Genomic DNA, 8,695 nt, shown 5'->3' with positions numbered 1-8,695 from the left:
GATCGATCCACTGATCGATCCAGCTCTTGGTTTTTGCCCAAACCAAGTCCCACGCCTTCCAAACCAATATCCGGTCAACCTTGACCTATTGGTATCTCATGCTTAGCATCTGGTCACTCCCTTGACCTGCTAAGACTCCCTACCAAGTGTCCGGTCAATCCCTTTGACCCACTTAGACTTTTCTCTTCATGCCAAGTATCCGGTCACTCCCTTGACCTACTTGACCTTCACAACACCAGATGTACGATCAGCCTTGATCCATCTGGATTTTTCCTTGCCCGGCTTCACTCACCAGGATTTCCAACTGCCTGGCTTCACTCACCAGGACTTTCCCTTGCCTGGCTTCACTCACCAGGACTTTCACCAACTGCCTGGCTTCACTCACCAGGACTTTCACTTTCACCTAGCTTCACTCACTAGGGTTTTCACCTGGCTTCACTCACCAGGATTTCCAATCTGCCTGGCTTCACTCACCAGGACTTTTCCGTCTGCCTGGCTTCACTCACCAGGACTTTTCCGTCTGCCTGGCTTCACTCACCAGGACTTTCCATCTGCCTGGCTTCACTCACCAGGACTTTCACCTGGCTTCACTCACCAGGATTTTCCATCTGCCTTCCTGATCTAGAGAACGAGCTACCGAGCCCTCTCTGACCTAGTCCGGAGAACGAGCTACCGAGCCCTCTCCGTCTTTCACTTCCGGTCCAGAGAACGAGCTACCGAGCCCTCTCCGACTTCCATTTGCCAAGTTCCCATACTTGGACTTCTCCGTGCCAAGTTTCCATACTTGGACTTTCTCCCGTGCCAAGCTCCCTGCTTGGACTTTTCCCGTGCCAAGCTCCCTGCTTGGACTTTTCCGTGTCAAGTCAACTCACCTCGGGTCAACCAGGTCAACCTTGACCAAGGGTTGCACCCACAACCTCCCAAGTTTCTGTTCTTGTCAAACATCAAGATACAACTTGAGTCAGGTCAACTCGAGTCAGGTCAACCAGGTCAACCTTGACCTAAGGTTGCACCAACAATCTCCCATCAAAATACAACTCTTCTGTTCTCGTCAAACATCAAAATACAACTCGAGTCAGGTCAATTCGAGTCAGGTCAACTCGAGTCGGGTCAACCAGGTCAACCTTGACCTAAGGTTGCACCAACAGAACCGGTACGTTTTTTCTAGGACTAACCAACAATTGGTATCCGAGCTAGGGTTTGCCTGTAAAATATCAAAAATAGACGAATATGAATAAAGGAATTTTCTGGAATTTTTGGAAATTTTCCGAGAATTTTTCGGAGTTCGTATGGACGAGTTCACGGGGATAAAACTGGGCCTCGGGAAAGCCTGTTTTGGCTACCCTGTTTTAAGGAGGAAAAGATTTATTTTCTTTTTCCTTTTTATTTCCATTTTTCCTTTATTTTTCTCTGCATCCTTCCTCGCGTGCCCGACGCCGCGCCCCCTTCTTCCTCACACGCGATCTCTCTGCCCTAACCGCTGCCGCTCGCGACAGTTCTTCTTTCCCCTCGCGACAAAAACCCTCGGCCACATCTTCTTCTCATTTCTTCTTTCCTCTTCTCAGCCTCGTCTACTGCCTCTTCTCTCTGCACCTTCTCCACCCGACAGCACCGCCGGGTGCTCTTTCTCCTCACCGAGCGACGCGCCACCGCCACCACAGCCGACAGCCGGCCGCCTTTCCAGTGCCGACACTTCTCCTCTTCCCACGACGCCCCTTTCTCACGTGCCGTAGCGACACGTTTCTCCTCTGCTCTAGTGCTGTCGTCGCACGGGACAGCGCCGACCTTCTCCACGCCGAGCTGCCCTTTTCCCCAATCACTGCTGACCTCACGCAACAGCATCGATTACCGATCACCAGAGAGGACCGAGCCACCTCCAGCCCTAGTCTCGCCCTCTTATGATTTTATTGCGTCGTGCCCTAGGTTTCCTCTTGTTGTTGGATCCGAACAAAACAACAGTGAGGTGAGCAGCCTACCCTTGTTGACTTCTTGGATTTCAGTCTTGATCAGGTCAATTAATTCCTGGTGGCGTATCCGGGTTCCAGCAGCAATTTATCTTTGCTGGCCGTAAACAACCCTAATTGGGCAGCAACTTTGTGACTTCCAGCAGCGGTTGAATTGAGGTATGTTTGGGATTGTTGATTGTGTTAGGAAGAGATGTTTTTGAAGGTTAATTAGGATCTTACCCTAGTGGTCGTTGAGATTTTATTTGGCTATTCATTGAGTTCTAGTTAAATAAATGTATGTGTATCTGTTGACGCAGGACTTTGACGCGAGATGAGCATCTCGACGTCGGATTGAACTTTTCGATCGGAGGCGGGTACTTTTGACTTATTGTCTTTGATATGCATAGTAATGAAATTAACAAGTTGTGTTAATTATGTTCCTCATTTGTTACGGTTAGTCACTACTCGATTACCTGTTACCTGCTTGATTAATTATTTGTTTTGCATTTCGTGTTGTTATGTACCTGATTACACATGCTCATAGGGGTAGTGATATAACCATGTTTCACCATGTTCAGGACCTAGGTTTGATACCTTATTTGATCAGTGTACTTTGATATGATTTGTTCACTATGGTGCACATCATTATATGTCCATAGATTGGTTTAGTATATTACCATGCTTAGTGGCATGCACCATTCGTATGATTGCATGCTGTGTGATAGATTGCTCCATTATTGTCGAACACATTGCCAGTTTCATCACTGTTTGGTGCTCTGTTGTGACGCTCATGGGTAGCGTGACGCAGCATGGTAGCACATCAGTTTACTCTTCCGGTGCTCCGTTCATCCGCTCAGGGGTAGTGTGACGCAGCGTGTAGCACGTTAGAGATCCCTCCCCGTCATAGTGTACCGGGAGATGAGAGCATTGCGCTCCCCCATTTATGATTTGGGGTAGGAGTACGTGTGTACTCCGACAGCATCCCGTCCACTCTGTCACTCATCAGGAGTAGTGATGCAGAGTGCACGGTCGTCACAGCCCTACCCACTCGGTCCCACTTCTGTTGTGAGTTGGCTGACTGGCGTCAGGGGTGACCATGACATTGGCATCATATGCATGATGCATTTATTGCTTGTGTTTGTGTTTGCTGCATTTATATGCTGCACATTGTTTGGATACCTATGTTTGACATGCATACAGGATTTCTATACCTCTCGGATTTCTTGTCTTTATACCCAGGTCCTGGTTAGTACAGTATTCTCCTGTTTACTTCAGTTTGTATTCACCTTTATTACATCAGGAAACTGTACGCATGATTAGTGCTAGGTGTTATTTCCTTACTTTGCATATCAGTTGTACCTGCTGAGTGTTGGACTCACCCCGCCTCCATTGTTGATATTTTTCAGGTTGATGCTGTCCGAAGCAGTTCCAGTCGCTAGTCCCCATCTGCACGTAGTGCTAGTCCTCTGCTGATCTTGAGTTGTTATTTTATCTTAGTTTCTCTATCAAACTTTATTTTTAGTCTTGTATTGTTTTACTTATGGATATTGTATGGATTCATATTGTTTGATGGATTTTTGGTATGATTTGGATTTATTCTACTACATGCCTGCCTGGACGGCAGAAGAGGTGAGTTCATCGGATTTTGAGCTTTACGAGTGTAGTTGAGTAGGGTTGATTTTGAGTCATGGTATAACTGCTTTGGTTTGCTTGTATTTATATAAACTGCGTGGTGATGATTTATTTACATATTATTATTCAAGCCGTATGTGGCTGAGATATATGAGGATATAGAAAAGTTTCAGATTGTCCGCCGTACAGGGAAGATGCTGCCGAAATTTTCTCGGACAGGGACTCCTCCGGGGCGTGACAATTAAGTGGTATCAGAGCAGGGTGTGATACCTACTTTTAGTATTCTGGATATATTGTGCTAGCCCAAGTTTGTGAGTCAAACTGGGTAGTTATTTTTGGTTGCACGGATTTTCCATTACGTATATGTTTTGGACTTTCGTTTCAGATTTTATTATGGATTTCCGATGATTTTCTCGTATAGAATTCCGAGGTCAATTTGGGGACTGGACAGCGACGGAACATCTCCAGACATCAATTAGGTATGAAATTATTTTAGTAATTGTTGATACTTATAGTAATATCTGTGATATAATTTAACAGATATGAGGCGATCTACACGTATTGCTGCGAGACGTGGTGCTGGACGACCACGTACGAGGACCGCTGGATCTCTGGATACGCCAGAGATGCCTTCTGTTGATGTGCCTGTCAGCTAGGGATAGACTCAGCATGCTGCGGGCGCGTCGGGCTCTCAGACCCCGATGGCTCCCTTAGAGGTACCTACCTCAGCTGCACCGACAGTATCTACTCCTACTGTATTTCCGGTACCACCAGGGGTACCATTGGCATACCCGACACCTGTTCTAGTGCAGCCTACGGTGTATCCGGCACCACTGCCACCTGGACCCACCGTGTATTCGGCACCAGCAACCCCTGTGCCCCCAGTACATACAGTGTACCCAGCAGCACCTGCACTAGGGATACCGGCTACTCCACATCTGGTACCATTGCCTACCGTACATCCAGCCGCGGCCACCTATGTTCACCCTACAGTGCCACCGACGGCATATGCTCCAGTTTACCCAGCAGCACCGGGAGTACCTCCTCCGGTTTATGCACCGGTACCACCTGTAGCACCAGCTCCAGTGTTTCCGCCAGTCCCGACAGCCGTTCCGACACATCTCACTGACATTTTTGCGGCACGAGCCAGGATTCCAGTGTTGGCAGAGTCGATAAAGAGTCGATTTACACTCTTCCGAGGAGACCGTGATCCGAGTGTGGCCCTGTCTTGGATTGAGACTATGGAGTGGACTTTCTTCTATATGGCTTGCTCCGAGTGGGAGAAGGAAGAGCTGGTTGCTTTTCATTTATGGGACGCGGTCGACACCTGGTGGATTACTCAGCGTTCCACCATCGGTGAGCAGAACATCACCTGGGCCAGATTCAGAGAGGCTTTTGAGAGCCGTTTCTTTCCACGAGCTTATCAGATAGCTCGCCGGCAGGATTTTCTGAGTTTGCGACAGAACAATCGATCGGTGACAGAGGATAGTGCAGAGTTTGACAGATTGGCCAGATTTTGTCTAGAGCTAGTTACTGAGGACAGTTCACGTATGCAGCAGTTCATTCAGGGGCTGGATGGACATTTGCAACTAAGACTTGTCGGTCTTGGTATCACATCTTATGCGGAGATGTTGGACAGAGCCCTCATTATTGAGTTAGCTCAGCAGAGAGTTTTTTCGGATAGGAAAAGGAAGCAGCCAAGTCAGACATCTGGACAGATCCAGCAGTCACAGGCTACACCACAGCAGAGCAGGCGCAGTCGGTCAGATCAGGGTACTTCTAGGGTATCTCATAGGCCTCAGAAATCAGGGCAGTCTTCTACAGGATGTTTCCGGTCTCCACAGCAGAACCTGAAACAACCCGCCAGCGACATTCGGTGTTTCAGATATGGGTCACGAGATCACATCACCACAGCCTGTACTATGGGACAGCTAGTTTACTTTTATTGCAAACTGCCTGGGCATCAGAGTCGAGATTGCCAGCTGAAGGCTCAGTATACTGCTCCCAGAGTTACTGCTCAGGGAGGATAGCACAGTCAGTCAGGGTCTCGACGAGGAGGGCGGAGATTCCAGCCCTCACATTATCAGCAGGGGACAGCTTCACCTACAGCAGCATTTGGCATGCATGGACAGGAGTACTCCAGTGCTTCCATAGCACCCCAGAGTTCTGTTCCGGGACCTTATTATCCGAGGCAGGGGCAGTATCAGATGCAGCCTCAACCTTTAGGCCAGTACTAGACTCAGTCCCAGCCATCAGCACAGTATCAGTCGCCGCCTTCTCAGTCTTCTCTGGCACATTATCCAGCAGCGCCTTAGTGGCAGGCTTCTGCCCAGCCGCACCAGCCGCTGGCAGCGTTACCACCTCCTCCTCCACCAGAGACTGGACGTGTTCATGCGATTACCAGAGAGGATGCGCAGCGAGCCGACGGATCCGTTTTCCGCGGTATGATTTCCATTTATGCATTTTCCACTGATATATTGATTGATACGGGTAGCTCGCATTCTTTTATATCCCGTACCTTTATGCGGGAGATTGGTAGATTACCTACTTTTAGACTGCAGCGATTGACCGTCTCCCTACCGTATGGTGATACTTTAGATGTCACCCAGGAGGTCAGAGGTTGCCCGTTAGACTTTGGCAACATGATACTTACGGTAGATCTTCTAGTATTGGAGATGGTCGAGTTTGATATCATTCTTGGCATGGATTGGCTGTCAGTATATCATGCTACCGTTGATTGCCAGACGAGGGTGGTCACTTTCCGGCCTCCGAACCAACCCTCGTGGGATTTCACTAGCATCAGAGATGACGACATCTCAATCATTTCGGCGATTCAGGCTCAAAAGCTGCTGTCACATGGTTGTCAGGGTTTTCTGTTATCTTTGATCAGTACTGAGGACAGCAGTAGTTCGCAGCTCTCCGACGTTCCTGTAGTCCGGGAGTACCTAGATGTATTTCCAGAGGAGCTGCCAGGTTTGCCTCCCAGAAGGCAAGTCGAGTTCGCTATTGAGCTGATTCCGGGGACCGCACCGGCATCGAAAGCTCCTTATCGTATGACACCAAAAGAGTTGAACGAGCTGAAGGTTCAACTCCAGGAGCTTTTGGATAGGGGATTTATTCGCCCTAGTGTTTCTCCATGGGGTTCTCCGGTATTACTTGTCAAGAAAAAGGACGACACCATGAGGTTATGTATTGACTACAGACAGCTGAATGCAGTGACCGTCAGAAATAAATATCCTCTACCACGGATCGAGGATTTGTTTGATCAGCTCAGAGGTACTTCAGTGTATTCTAAGATTGATCTGTGATCTGAATATCATCAGCTGAGAGTCAGAGACTCAGATATTCAGAAGACAGCTTTCCGTACCAGATATGGTCATTATGAGTTTTTGGTAATGCCATTTGGACTTACCAATACTCTAGTGGTGTTTATGGACTTGATGAACCGCATCTTTCTGGAGTATCTGGATCAGTTTGTTATCGTTTTCATTGATGACATATTGGTTTACTCGCATTCCGAGGAGGAGCATGCACAGCATCTTCGCACAGTTTTGGAGATTCTTCGACGGCATCAGCTGTACGCGAAGTTCAGCAAGTGTGCGTTCTGGCTATCTTCAGTCGGTTTCCTAGGACACGTGATTTCTAGCAGAGGTATTTCAGTTGACCCTCAGAAGATCGAGGCTGTCACCAGTTGGGAGCAGCCAAAGTTAGTTCAGGAGATCCGCAGTTTTCTGGGATTGGCCGGATATTACCGACGTTTTGTCGAGGGTTTCTTGCTATTGCTATGCCGCTGACACGCCTTACCAGGAAGGGCGTGAAGTTCACGTGGTCCGAGGATTGCGAGACCAGCTTTCAGGAGCTAAAGCGGAGATTAGTGTCGGCTCCAGTTTTGGTTTTACCTTCTGGAGAGGACGGATTTGTACTCTACACCGACGCTTCTCTACAAGGTTTAGGTGCTGTTCTGATGAAGCACGGCAGATTAGTTTCTTATGCTTCTCGTCAGCTGAAGGAGCATGAGAAGAACTACCCAGTTCATGACCTGGAGTTAGCCGCCATCATATATGCTTTGAAGATTTGGCGTCATCATCTGTACGACATTACATTTGAGATTCTCACTGATCATAAGAGTCTCAAATACATTTTCACTCAGAAGGAGCTTAATCTCCGACAGAGGAGATGGATGGAGTTCCTAAAGGATTACGATTGTACCATTAGCTACCACCCGGGGAAAGCTAATATGGTTGCAGATGCACTCAACAGGAAGTCCAGAGGGACTTTGGCTTGCCACCGAGTTTCAGTTACAGACTTGGTTCAGGGTTTCTCCGAGTTAGACCTTGAGGAGCAGGGATCTACAGAGCAGGGTATTCTGGTTACCATGGTTGCTTAGTCGTCGATTAGGACGAGGATCCAAGAGGCACAAGCCAGTGATCAGCATTTGTAGTTCATTAGTAGTCAGATAGCTTCTGGGCAGCAGACCGAGTTTACACGAGACGAGGAGGGTATTATATACTTCCGAGGCAGATTATGCGTACCTCAGTCTCATCCGGTCTTACAAGAGCTACTTCAGGAGGCACACCGTTCTCGATTTACGATCCATCCAGGCGGGACCCGTATGTATCGAGACTTGAGGCGTTCCTATTGGTGGAACGACATGAAGAAAGACATCGCGGATTTCATAGCTAGATGTCTTGTTTGTCAGCAGGTGAAGGCTGAGCACCAGAGACCTGCAGGATTACTTCAGCAGATTCTTATTCCTGAGTGGAAGTGGGATCACATTACCATGGATTTTGTAGTGGGATTGCCGAGGACACGACGAGGCCATGACGCGATTTGGGTAATCGTTGATCGATTAACCAAATCTGCGCACTTCTTAGCGATCCGGAGGACTGATTCCCTAGACCGATTGGCAGATCTGTATTGTCGGGAGATTATCAGACTACATGGTGTTCTGTTGAGTATCATTTCGGATAGAGATCCACGGTTCACACCACGTTTCTGGCAGAGTCTGCAGCATGCCTTGGGCACACAGCTCCGTTTCAGTACAGCTCTCCATCCACAGACAGATGGACAGTCAGAGCGGACCATTCAGACTTTAGAGGATCTGTTGAGGTCATGTG

This window comes from Zingiber officinale, chromosome 3B (assembly GCF_018446385.1).
Source record: "Zingiber officinale cultivar Zhangliang chromosome 3B, Zo_v1.1, whole genome shotgun sequence".
NCBI classification, from domain to species: domain Eukaryota; kingdom Viridiplantae; phylum Streptophyta; class Magnoliopsida; order Zingiberales; family Zingiberaceae; genus Zingiber; species Zingiber officinale.
This window is presented reverse-complemented; position numbering follows the sequence as displayed.